Here is a 13,554-nt window from a genome sequence, read left to right on the forward strand (position 1 = left end):
AAATAATATATTATAACTTTGTATCTTTTGTATTTGAACGTATCTACCAATGCTCATTTTATATATAAAAAAATAATAAAAATGGTTTAAAGTCTCTAACACCTCGAAGAAAAAAATATTTTTGAAATAATCACCGAATGGCATCAGACATCTGATTTCGCTTTTTGATGAATCTAGTTATTCTGAAGACAATTTCTTTCTTTTTACGACTTACAAGGGAGACTAGGGAAGTGTGACTCGCCAATTTTGAAATAAACTGGTGGGGTGTATGCTTTATGAGGAATAATTTTAGGGGGCAACATTCGTTTCGGCCTATAGAAGGTCCTATGAGAGATTAAAAATAATTCAATATATAGAAAAATCGGTACTTTATTACTTCAATGCAGACTATTAGTTATTGTAATTATCTCATACTCCAATTAATTTTGCGGTACTTTCACGTACTATATAATGCATATTTACTGTCAAAATTGATTTCGAAAATTTTATATATCTGTAGTTTTTCAGAAAAACCTGTTAAGTTAATTTTAAAAAAAAATTGGTATCAAATTTTTTAATTTTTTTTTTTTTAAAATTTCTAAACTAATTAGAGTATGTAATTGCAAATTAATTAATAATTAATTTGCTAATTAATTAGCAAATTAATTAATTAGCAAATTAATTGGAGTAAGAGATAATTATAATAACTAATAGTCTGCATTGAAGTAATAAAGTACCGATTTTTCTATATATTGAATTATTTTTAATCTCTCATAGGACCTTCTATGGGCCGAAACGAATGTTGCCCCCTAAAATTATTCCTCATAAAGCATACATCCCACCAGTTTATTTCAAAATTGGCGAGTCACACTTCCCTAGTAGTTCTGTGATCTGTATGAAGCTTTTAAATTTATATTTACTTAATATATAAAATAATACAATCAAGAACATGCCTTTATTATGGTTATTCTTTACTTGAACAACATGCTTTTAATTTTTTTAGATTTATTTATGATTATCAATTAAATCTAAGAAATCAGTAAGTAGAGGTTATTTCTGCCTAATCTTTATAAGTGATTTTTGCTGAGTATTTGTTCAATCATTTTGAAATTAACCGAATCCCAAACAGATACAAAACCTAATTCTTCTAAAAATAATAGACAATTTCTAAAATAATTTCAAAAAAATGTACGCTTTATTGCGTTCTGCTTAAGAAACGAGAATGCATTCCCACTGAATTAGTTGAAAAGTTTGTCAATAGCTAACAGCGCAATGTTCTCTGTTGCATTTTAAACAACTAAAATGTTTGGGTAGTGCATCAACTAGTTTTGTGCTTAGACCACAGACATCACGTAAAACACCACGTTGTCTTTTCAAATAGTGATTATTTTTAAGAAAAAAGTTTTTAAATATTTTTTTTGCAGCTCTATCTGTTAATACCATTGTAACTAATTGTAAAGTTAAGCGAAAATAAATCTTGCTTCTTAAATAAAAAGCAGCAACCCGTGCATCTTGATTCTCTGAAATCGAATTTTCAAATCGCCGGTCATTAAAATAAGCTTGAACGTGAATCATGAGAAATGCTGTGTCGCTCAGATTTACTCTATTTTATCCTGTATGGATATTTAGTTTTATCTTTTTAAAATGTAATCAATATTTCAGTTTGAACGATTTTCAAATAAACGCCTCATGAATATTCGAGTTTGTAGGAAATTAGGAAATACTTTTATGAGATATATAAACTACAAATATGTTACTTGCAATTATAGTTATTTTGATTAATCTTTATTAAAATCACTTTTAATGAATTTAAATTTGTCAAAAATGTACTCATTTGGCTTTACAATCAATTCTTGCGGAATATTACATATGCGGCAAGAGTTTTGCGCATATTATGTAAAAATAATTTTGAAGAACATACATCTGAAATTCTCAATACGATTTAGCTTTACATTGTATTATTTTAAAACATTTTCTGCGTAGTCACGTAAGGCATCCGAATTGTTTGCGACGTATATTTTTTATTTATTTGTTGGAAGTCGTGTTTCTCAAAAACACTTCGATGGTTTCTGAGCTTTGATTGAAGTTGTTTTGAAATAGTAGCCTCCAAAATACTAAAATGTCCGTGATTGACCAAATATTCAAGCATTCGCTTTTTTTGTTTTTCTTTCTTTCTTTTCATTCTGAAACGTTGAAGCAAGTGGAATTATTAAATATACACTTCTCAAACATATTGTAAGGATATTATAATCGCAAAATTTATAAGTCTTTGGTTTGTTTCATCACATGTTTTGTAAAATATTTTTATCATAAAAAATTTTGTTGATCTTTACACTACATACAAATAAGCTTCGTAACAAAACCGTTCTTTGTATTGATGATGTTGATGTTTGGAAGATATTAAAATTCAAAAACTGGAAGACGTTTTCTTATTTTACACAATGATAAACACTTTATATACAGGGTGTTTCATAATGCTCAACCTTAATATATAGTTTTAAAACCTTGGTAAAGGATGAAGTGAATAAACTATTTCATTAGGTTCACAAATAAATATTTAAGTAAGAAAAAAAAAATTTCGAACTCCGACCAATCACTGTTCAAAATTAAACAAAAAATGCAAGGGGGTATTAAAATGAATTAATTTGTAGATGATATTTATTGGAGGATGCAGGAGAAAGGTAAGAAGTTTCCTGATTATTTTTACAAATAAAGTGGTTTTTGATTAATTAATCAATTTTTTGATCTTCCCTACCTTAGTAATGAATAAACATGATGTGGGATTTTTTTTAATTAGAGTATTAATTTATGACCGATAATGCGCAAGCATTTTTGTGTTTATTTTTTTGAAGAGTACCGAGAATCTTCATTAAAAAATAGTTACATGATTAGTATTCTTAAATTATTATTTTTTAATTGGGGACATTCTTGTGTCCTATATATATATTTTTTAAAAAATTGGTAAGTGTATTCAGTATTGTTTCCAGAAATTTAAATAAAAATTTTATTGTTATATTTTATCACTGAAAAATAAAATAAACTTCTTATTTGAAAAAGTTAATTTTATAATTTTGAAGAACATTATTACTTTATCTAATTTGAGGTGTTTTTATAACAGTACATTTAATGTGTAAATTTTCTAATTTTTACAATTAGCACTTGTGTACCTTACACATCATATATTTTAAAATTTAAATGTAATATTAACTTACGATGTATCTTTAACCAAACAGGGTTTAACAAACCACTGGTGCACCACGATGCCTAAAAAATTGTCTGCTCACGATATCTAGTTAATTACTATGATTTTTGAAAGTTTATTCGGCGTTGGTCCTTAAAAACTAAAGAGTATATTTCAATATTCCTCAGGTATGAAATGTTATTTCTAACCTGTATCATGCTTCTAACTTGTATTCTCTTCATAGAATAATAAATTTAAAAAAAAAATTCTTGTGTAGTTTCATAAAAGCAAAAAGATATAACCTTTCTATTCCATGTAACATGATGGTTCTTAAAAATAGTTCTTTCCCGGCCCATAAATATAAGTCTAAAAAATTTTTTAGGTTCTTCAGATTTGACTTTGTAAGATAAAAGTTATCATCGGAAATACTGTTACATTTTGGCAGGCTTTGATGGGAAAAAAAAGGTAAAGATACACCGCAAACGATACAGACACAGTCTATGCTTTTCAGTACGGCCATCTATTACAGCGAAATTCCATTACAACGGCTTGTGTCCCGTTTGCTTTTTCCACAGACGAAATGTTATTCCAATGTTCATTAGGATATTCACACGTAATCGTTCATTCCAATGTAGCAATTAAAATTTAGCCATTTGATTTAGAAAAAAGTTCCAAAAAATTATTTAAAATGTTATTTCCTTTGATGTTACCACACAATAACTGTTAAATACATTGAATCCCTTATTGAATAAGGGACATTATCCTAAATTCTTATTCTTAGTCCTAAGTGGTCGTAATTTGTGATAATTCATAATCTTTTTACTTTTCAAAGAATACAATAAATTAATGAATCATGTTTTTAATTGTTTGAAAATTGTATTCAGTCGCCTTTCCATTCCAACATGATGGTGCCTAAAAATAGTCCTTAGTGGTCATAAGAAGGTCTTGTACGCCCTTGTCCATAAATGTAAGGGCAAAATCTTTTTCAGATTCTTCAGAATTAGGTTCCAATTTGCAAGAGGAAAGTTATTGTCGGCAATTCTCTTACACTTTGTTAGGCTATTCATTGATGGTGACAAAGAAAAACAAATAAAAAAAAGCCCCGTAAGCAATACAAAAACAGTTTACGTTTTTCTTGTCAGCCTCCCATAACAGCAAACTTCCATTATAACAATTTATGTATTAAGTCCCGTTTGCTTTTCCATAGACGAAATGTTATTTTTATGTTCATTCGAAAGTCCAGTGTAGCAATCAAAATTTAGTCACTTGATTTAGAAAAAAAAATTTTAAGAAATAATTTAAAATATTATTTTCTTTGATGCTACCACGCAATAAACCCAATAGGCATGACCCGGGTTCGAATCCCAGAGAGGGCTGGTCGATATACGAATTCCGAATCCGGCTCGCACCGATCTCAGTGCTGATGTAAAATATCTTTAGTGGTAGACGGATCATGGGTTAGAGTCCCCTTTCCTCCAGGATAACCATGGGAGTTTCGTGATTTTCCTCTACATGAAACGCAAATAGTCATCATTATATTTTCCTAAGCCTAAATTTTATGTAGTACACTTTTTTCTAGGAGAAAAATTACCTAATGTATCAGTCATCCTTTATACAAGGTTTTCCAACAGGATATCTGTTTTTAAAATCCTAACTAAATTTAGAGACACAAATTAATAAAGCAAAGGGAAAAAAAACAGCTCCACAGTTAATGTACGAAACCTGTTTAATTGCAATAAGAAGAGGTGATTATTGGAAGCACCTTTAATCCGCAACCAATCAGGTTTTTATGTCCCCGTGTGCTATGGAAAAATTCAAGGAGAAAATAATTCTAAACTCTTCTTATCTTCATTTTTGATTTTAAAAATATATATTAAGGTTGGCCTTTTAGAAAACCCTTTATTTAAGATAATACGTGCCTTGATCATATGTTATTGGTACTTGTCTAAATGCGTCTTAAGTTTACCTTTAATTTTTTATCTAAGGGTAAACTAAAACGTAGTCAAATCATTTAAGCAAAATTTTATATTCTTTAAACCTGCTATTCATTTCTATTTCACTGCTTTAAACAATTCTAAAGCAATAACATTTGGCGAATGTTTTAATATTTCAAAGGAGTCTAATCGCGTGGATTTGGCGAAAACGATTCTTGACAACCCTACCCACGTGTGTTAAAGCATCTTACTTTTCTCTTAAAGAGAATACGTTCTTCTTGCGCATCTTAAAATTTTTCTGATTTCGTACAGAGCAAAACAAGGTAATTAATATTTCTCAGAATTCATTTATAATTAAAGCATTTTTATTTAAAATTGAGTATCACATAGTATATTTAAAATTCCTTTTTTAATAGAACATATGATAAATTCATGTGCGCATGTTGTATTAACTTGTGCAATATGTAAATTTTAAAACTTTTGCGGCAAAAGATTTTCAAAATTATTACCTAAATAGGAATGGTTTACTTTTTAGATGTTTAAAAAATTTTTACTAAATAATAATAATAATAAATAATGCAATAGTAATTCTAAAATTTGAGCATAAAAAAACTGTTATTGAGCATTTCGGCATTTATATGGACATTTAATTCTATATAAAAAAAAAAGGAATTCTCTCTAAATAACAGCATATATTTTTAACCAATACTAAATAATTACTATTCACAATGGAGTGTACTTTAAAGATCTGCGTCCTGGTACCTTTATAAATGTTTTATAATAATTTATAAAAAACTTATTAATGCACACTATTTTTTAAAATTAAACTTTCATTTCAGATGTTTAAAATATTAAAAATATAAGTTTCAATACAAATTATATTTAAAGTGCATTAAAACATTATGCTTTCATATTAATTTTAGATCATTACATAATGTATAAATACAATTTATGTAATTAAATATGATTTAAAGGTAAATAAAAAAAAATTTTGAAATAAAACTTAAATAATTAGAAAATGAATTATATAACTTAGCAAGTATTATTTAGACAGTTTTGATAGCTAGTACTTTTTAGATTTATTTGTTAAAATATAATATGTTATTGAAAAAGTATATAAAGATATAAATTGTATTACAGGCATTTGAATATTTTTTATACGCTTCCATGGAAAAAAATATTTTTTCACTTTCATCATATATTCTAGATAAATTAAGTTAATTTAATAATTTTTAATATATATGAAAATATTTATTTACTTTATCAAATTTTAGCAACATATAGAGCCAAGTTATTTCCTTATCTTTTTAATGCATAATAACATTATACATAATAGCTGACAAATGCCTAGTTCATATAATTACTTCTTGATGAAAATTGTTAGCTTTTACTTAGTTATTGGTTTAAAGTAGCATTTTTAAGAAAAATGAAGTTTAAAAAGAGAAAAAATAAAATTTAATAAAAAATTCCTAATAAATATAATATTTTTTTTACATACCTTGAAATATAGTTTATTTTTTCAAATATATAGCATGTAAACATTATGTTAAAAATCTAGTGCTAATTTACACAATATACTATTTGTATTGAAAATATTATGTTTCCTTAACTGCTTATATCGCAATTTAATTTTCCTTTCACTAGTTTTGAATTTTAATGGTGATCCTAGATTTTTTGATCTGCATTTCTTAAAAAAACTTAGCTATCCGTATGCACGTTACTATTTCAATTTTTATCTTATAATTAATTTCAAATATTTAAATAGAATTATAAATAATGTAAAACACAGGTAAAAACAAATCAGTTTCCTGCACCCAAGTTATAAAATGATAAATGTTTTTCAATATCCATTAAATATGGCATCTTCTTCTACTGATTCAACAATCCATGGGAGGTCTTCTTCCATTCTATTCTCTGCGTAGTGATACTTCCTCAGTTAGTTAAAATATGATATACATTGAAACCTGTGAAAGTTGACCACATGCGGCGCATTGCCTTAGTGGCCTAATTAGACATTGGGTCACTTATAGAGGGAGATGAGTATTTGTTTTATCGTTACTTAAATCATTGTGTTCATATTACCAATCAAAATATAGATAAACATAATTAATACGTAATTAATTTTTACATTTTTACATAAACGTAATTAATCTTTACATGATTTAAAATTTCATGTTTCGTTAAAATGAGATTAATTACTAGAATGAATTATGATTTATTACATCAACTTAATATTATATTAGTTTGTTTAAAAAATGCACATAATTTTAAGAAATCTCTATGAATGTGTAACTATGTGATGTAATATACAACAGATGAGCAGCATGCCATATTGATAAGAAATAAATGGCTGCGTCCCGGCATAACTGTTGTGTCGTTCCTTGTAGGTAACAGCTAATTAGATAACATTTCTCACATCTGATATGAATGATATTTAAACATAAACAATTAAGAGGTATATTAAATGATTTTAAAAATTCGATAAGTTGTGTTATTTTATTCTTCGAATGACAATATATAAACAAATATTTAAAAAAAAAAATAGACAAATTTTTTAAAAAAACATATATATTTTTTTAAATAAGATATTCTCTCACGAAAAACTACGTAATGATCAAATAAAATATTTGATAACTGTTTAAAAATAAAATGTTGCTCCAATGATTATTTCAAACAAAACATTGAAATGGTATTTCGTCAACAAAGTTGCAGAGATCTTTTCTTGGCAGCTCTCGTGATATATTTATATCTTTTTACAAAGAATCCCTCACTACAGCATCACAACTGTCGTATCAGGAGACACTTTTTGATGTGTGTCTCTGACGTAACCTTTTGTTCACTAGAATTCAACTTTGAAAAATGTGGGTTGGTCTCCCCTATCATCAGACGAAATTCTCTGTTATGGTTTATCATCGACATTAAGAGATCTAAATTAGAAATCACAATGATGCTTTTAAAAAAGAAATCATGCTAACTTTTTAAATGTCAGATAAATATTCATTCAAACAACTTCTATTTACTTTGAGAAAAATTTTAATAATATAATAACTTATTGTAAAAGTGTATTATAAAATTGTATTTATTTAAATGAAATAAATAAAAGCATATGCATAGCTTTAAGTTTAAGCAAAATTAATAGTTCTTAAGCAATGTAAAATAATTCGAACTACTTACTTTGGTTCCTAAAAAATTACCGTATGCTGAAAAAGAGGTTATCAACCTGAATAACTTCTGCGCAAATGATTAGATTTTCTGGCACTAAGAGCTAGTCTTTATGGTTCAAAGAGTTGCCCTTAAATACGCTAATTTATTAGAGCTAAGTATTTATTAAGCTATGTAAGTGACAAAATAAAACAACTATCCAGAAAAATTTGGTCTTAATAGTTTTGTCAAGAGAGCGGAGGCACTTATAAAATTCAGTTATTCAAAGTTAGCTTCATGCAAAAATCAAATCTTCATTATTATGAATTTTGTTTGTAATTTTATTTGCTATTGATCAATTTTTTTAGTGGTATGTTATTCAAATTTTTACTACGTAATTGTAAGTACATAACTATTATTTTAACTCATATAGTTAAAGAATCGTTATTCATTATAATTATCAAAATCTAATGAAAGTTTAAACTGTGTAATTGTAATTATATGATTATTTAAACATTGTAATTGAAAACATTTTATGGTTATCTAAAATATTGTATGTATAAACAACATTATAAAAAATTTGTATAAAATTTATGGAATAGTTGAGCTGAAAAAATTTAAAAACGTATATTTTCAACTTTCTATATCTTTATAACTTTTTCACTAATTTCGTATTTAATCATTTAAAATGACATAGTTTAAAACTATGTAAAAACGTGTTTATCTTTTAATTCAATTTTTTTCACCAATTTTTAAACAAAGTAATAAATGGTTGTTAAAAATTAATTATAGTGTAGAATTATCTTTGAATAAATGAGTGTGCGAAAGTTTTGATTCGCTAAAAAAACTTTCGAGGTATGCGAAATATGCAATAAATAAAATTAACATGAAGGTGCCCAAACTTTCGACCTATCTGTAGGAACTATATATCTCAGAACTATATTTCACAATTATTTTGGTGCCCTAATATGTTTTGGAGGTAAAGTAATTTACACTAAGAATTATATCTAACTACTTTGGGGGTTAATAATCTAAGTCTGTTAAAAAAAAAGTATATTTATTCAAAGAAAGTGCATATTTGAGTCGTAATTTAATTAATTATTGGCACTTAGCATATTTGAGATAAAACTTTCAAATCCTTAAGATTGGCTTGAAAAAATACTTTCACGTGAATAGAAAGTAGAAAAAAGTGAATTGACAAGGTCATATGAATACTGAGGATTAACAAAAGATTTCTCCTTACGTTTCTGCAATCTGTTGAACGTCACACGGTGATTCTTTATCGATTCATCAAGTTTATAGTTTTTTCTTGGATTTCAATATTTATTAAAATAAGTTGCTCATAAGACAATCATTTATTACTTACATTTCTGTTTTACTTTCACCGGACACAAAACAACATTTTTTCTTATGAAATTCAGATCAGGCTTGATATACACTGTCACCAGATAAAGTTAAATATATTTTTAATGCATGTAAAATATAGATAATAAAAGTAGCATGCAATAAGATGTATGGTGTTTCTATTAAATATCTTTGCCCTAAGGATAACTTTGTGAACTCTTCAAACGGAGAAGAAAAAAAAACACTGGTACTGTATGGTAATATCCGTACTGTATGGTAATATCATTCCATAATTCTAGTAATACAAACTAAAACATATGAAATTTAGACAATTCATTTGGTAAGTTTTCCATGCATATGGTAGCTATTTAAAGAAAATTCTAGCTTCCGAAAAATTTTAGGTTTTATTACCACACACTTATCAAAAAATACAGAACTGAAAAATAAATTTAAGCGAATAAATGGTCTTAATACCATGCTCTAAAGTATAATGATAAAATTACCAAATTTTACCATGTTTACCGAATTTTATCACAAATTATAAAACCATATTTTGTCGTTAATTTTGCTAAAATCATAACCAAAGTGCTTCGGGAAAAATTACTGAATTTTTGGTGCTTCCGCATAGATAGAAACGGGGTACATTTTACCATATTCTTGTAGTTTTGACCATACTTTTTTCTTCAGCGACGAACGAAAATGGGAATAATCCTCCAAGATAAAATCCTTAAATGCTTCTGGATTGAGTAGAAAATTGTAAAGCTGTGGCATTGATAAAAAATTTATATAGATCGACAGATCAACGCTGGTCATTATAAGAAATGCGTAATAAAAGGTTTTTCTTTTTTTCAGAAACAGTTAACAAATTTAAAATTGTTTTTTTAAATTTTTGATGAGGTTTACAGTGCGCAAAAAAGCGGGGCCACACTGAATAACTTTTGATCTAATGATCGGATCTTCATGTTCAGTCTGAATGATTCAAATGAGCGACCTCAAATATGCTAATTAAATAGTGCAGAGGATACTTTAAGTAACAAAATCAGACAAAAAAACTTACTTTTTCTGAATAAACGTACCTTTTTTTTTTCCAACGGATTAGGAATTCTGACCCCTAAGATACAGGGAGTAGCCGCAATCGCGGAAATATTGTCCCCATAGCAAATTTTACCAAATGTTTATTATTTTTATAATATTATTAAATAATAGTCGGAAAAGTTTTGAATTGCTACTTATACAGTTTTTTACATTATTTTAAAGTATGTAATTTTACATAATTAGATACAAATTCTGAGCGAAATCGGTTAAGTAGTTCCTGAGAAATCGAATTTTAACCATATGACTTTTTCAACCGATTTTTCTCAAACTTTGAGCAGCACCATTTACTACACATGGAGTTTAGGCTGGCCTTGATCGAACTCACGACCCCTTGGACATTGAGGTGACGCCCTACCAACCTAGTCTTACAAAAGTTTATTTTTGCAATAAATTGTCTTTGGATAAATGAATTTTATAATTGCGTGCAAATATTTTTCAATTCGTTTAAAAAAGTTCTCCAGGTATGTGAAATGCGCAAAAAGTAAAATTAACATTAAGGGGTCCAAACTTTGGATCACTCTCTTGAAAAATTTTGAATTATATATATATATATATATATATATATATATATATATATATATATATATATATATATATATATATATATATATATATATATATATATATTGGAGGGGGAGAGGGGGACAGAAACTCGAATTCGTTGAAAAAAGAAAGGTATGTTTATCCAGAGAAAGTCAAATTTCACAGCTTAAAATATCGTCTGCACTAATAAATTAACATATTTGAGGTCCCCCCCCCCCCACAAACCATTAAGATTGAGTCCAAAAAACGTGAAGATCTAATCATTAGATAAAAAGTTATGCAGAGTGGTCCGTTCTTTTTTTTCTGGCGTTCTTTACATTGCGCAAAATAAAAAACGATATAGCCTTAAACAACTTTTTTTCTAGTGATCTGACTAAGTGCCAATCTTGATGGTTCAAATGGACGTGGTCAAATATGCGTTGTCAAATATATTTTTTAAATAGTGCTAACTATTGATTAAATTACAGAAACTAAAACATACTTTCTTTGAATTAAACATACATTTTCCCAGCGGATTTGGGTTTTTGATCATCAAATATCGCAATCTTGAAAACATGATCTAAATAGTTTCAAGAGGAGAGAGACCCTTAATAATTTCACTTTCTGCGCATTTAGCTACATTTCGAAAAGTTATGAAGTAAATCGAAAAACTTAATTCACAATTATAAAATTCGTTTACCAAAAGATAATTTCAAGTAAAAAATAATTTTTCCTAGCTTTTATTATTTTTTTAATAAGGGTAAGCGAAAATTGAATTTTAAGATACATTAATTTTTGCGCCATTTTATACTAGGTAATATTAAATGACAATAAAAAATTGAGAGAAGTTGGTGGAATCATTTCTGAGTCATAAGATTTTTAATCATAAATGCCTTTAAAGATGGACTATAAACAAAAATGTTTTCTCTTGCTGTGATGATTTAAACAATATAATTCACTTATAACTGTTGTATTTGGAATAAAATATTGTTTTAATAAAAATTTAAAAAAATTTTGTGAATATTAAAAATCATCAAATTTAAATGAAAATAATTTATTTTCGAGCATAATTTTAAAGAATAATGTATGTGAAATGTTTCTTTTCAACAGAGGGCTTGGGCAACATAACGGTAAACTACACTTTTTCCAAAGGTGATATCTTTACATCAAACGGTAACTTAGCATTGTTTACACATAAATACTTCACAGGTTTCTAGAACATCCACTAAATAAAACTTCAATTCACAATAACATATTATTTTAAAGATAGAAATTGTGGTGCTTTACACTAAAAACGCTCTTTAAAATGTCATCTTGACAAATTTTAAAATGTGGCTTAGCATTAAATTGCTCCTAGAACTTCATGTGTCGTTAGCACAAATATAGAAATGTATTCCATAGATATGTAGCCCAATCATAAATAATTACTAGCATACAGTCTCAATTTCATATTTCAAATAAATTTTTATTATCAATTGTCTACTTGGTTTAAACGTCATTTTAAATGAAGACACATATAGAAAACAATCATAAATGATAACGTAATTCAATGTAATTCAGTCAAATGTAATTCAATTAAGTCCAAGATTAAGTAGTATTTAATATCTAAAATAAAATTTTATTATGAATTTACAGAAATATTTACATTTTCTTATTGTGTTAACTCACATATAATTTAATAGCTCTGTATTTCAAAATACATAAATTGAAATTATTCTAAATGCAAAAAATTAGTATTTATAAAAAGCTACCATATTTTACTTTCTAAAAACCACTTGCTAAAAGATGCAAATTTCATATAGTTATTTGCGTATATAGGGAGAGATAGGCTTACTACATTTAAAAATTATATCTTTAATGCATAGATTGCAATAACTACATTTTAATGAGCATATTTCATTTTTAAAAATCAATAATTATAACCCAAGTCAAAATTTTTGATGATTTTCCATTGATGACCCAACATAATCTTGATGGTAACCATCAATAATTCCATCATGAACCATTATATTTTTGATGGTTAACAACATAAGTAACCATCACCCCAATGTAGGAATTCGGACTGATTTATGATGGTCCAACATAAGAATAGCAACCTATTTTGATGGTTTGTTTATGTTTGACTATCAGAAATTTCCATCATAGTTTCTTAGAAATCAAATGTTGGAACGATCATGAACCGCCATCACCCCAATGTAGGAATTCGGTCTAATTTATGATAGGTCAAGATAAAAAAAAATAAAATTGTTTTGATGATATATTCTTGTTTAACCAACAATTATTATTAAACCATCATTGATTGCTTAACATCTATGCTCATCATGGATAGAGCATTATTGTACCATCACGAATTTCCCT

The 13,554-nt window shown here is 27.1% G+C and overlaps 1 protein-coding gene across 1 annotated transcript in view; it reads left to right on the plus strand.

The window, feature by feature from the left end:
* Window positions 1–5,300: 5,300 nt before the first annotated feature.
* The window catches only part of LOC107443974 (uncharacterized), a 31,120-nt gene continuing 22,866 nt past the window's right edge, over window positions 5,301–13,554 (plus strand). The window contains exon 1 of the mRNA XM_016058004.4: window positions 5,301–5,417. The gene's annotated coding sequence lies outside the window, so the exon portion shown is untranslated. The remainder of the gene's footprint in view (window positions 5,418–13,554) is intronic.

This window comes from Parasteatoda tepidariorum, chromosome 11 (genome assembly GCF_982258835.1).
Source record: "Parasteatoda tepidariorum strain Cologne lab strain chromosome 11, Ptep-v5.0, whole genome shotgun sequence".
Taxonomy (NCBI): Eukaryota; Metazoa; Arthropoda; class Arachnida; order Araneae; family Theridiidae; genus Parasteatoda; species Parasteatoda tepidariorum.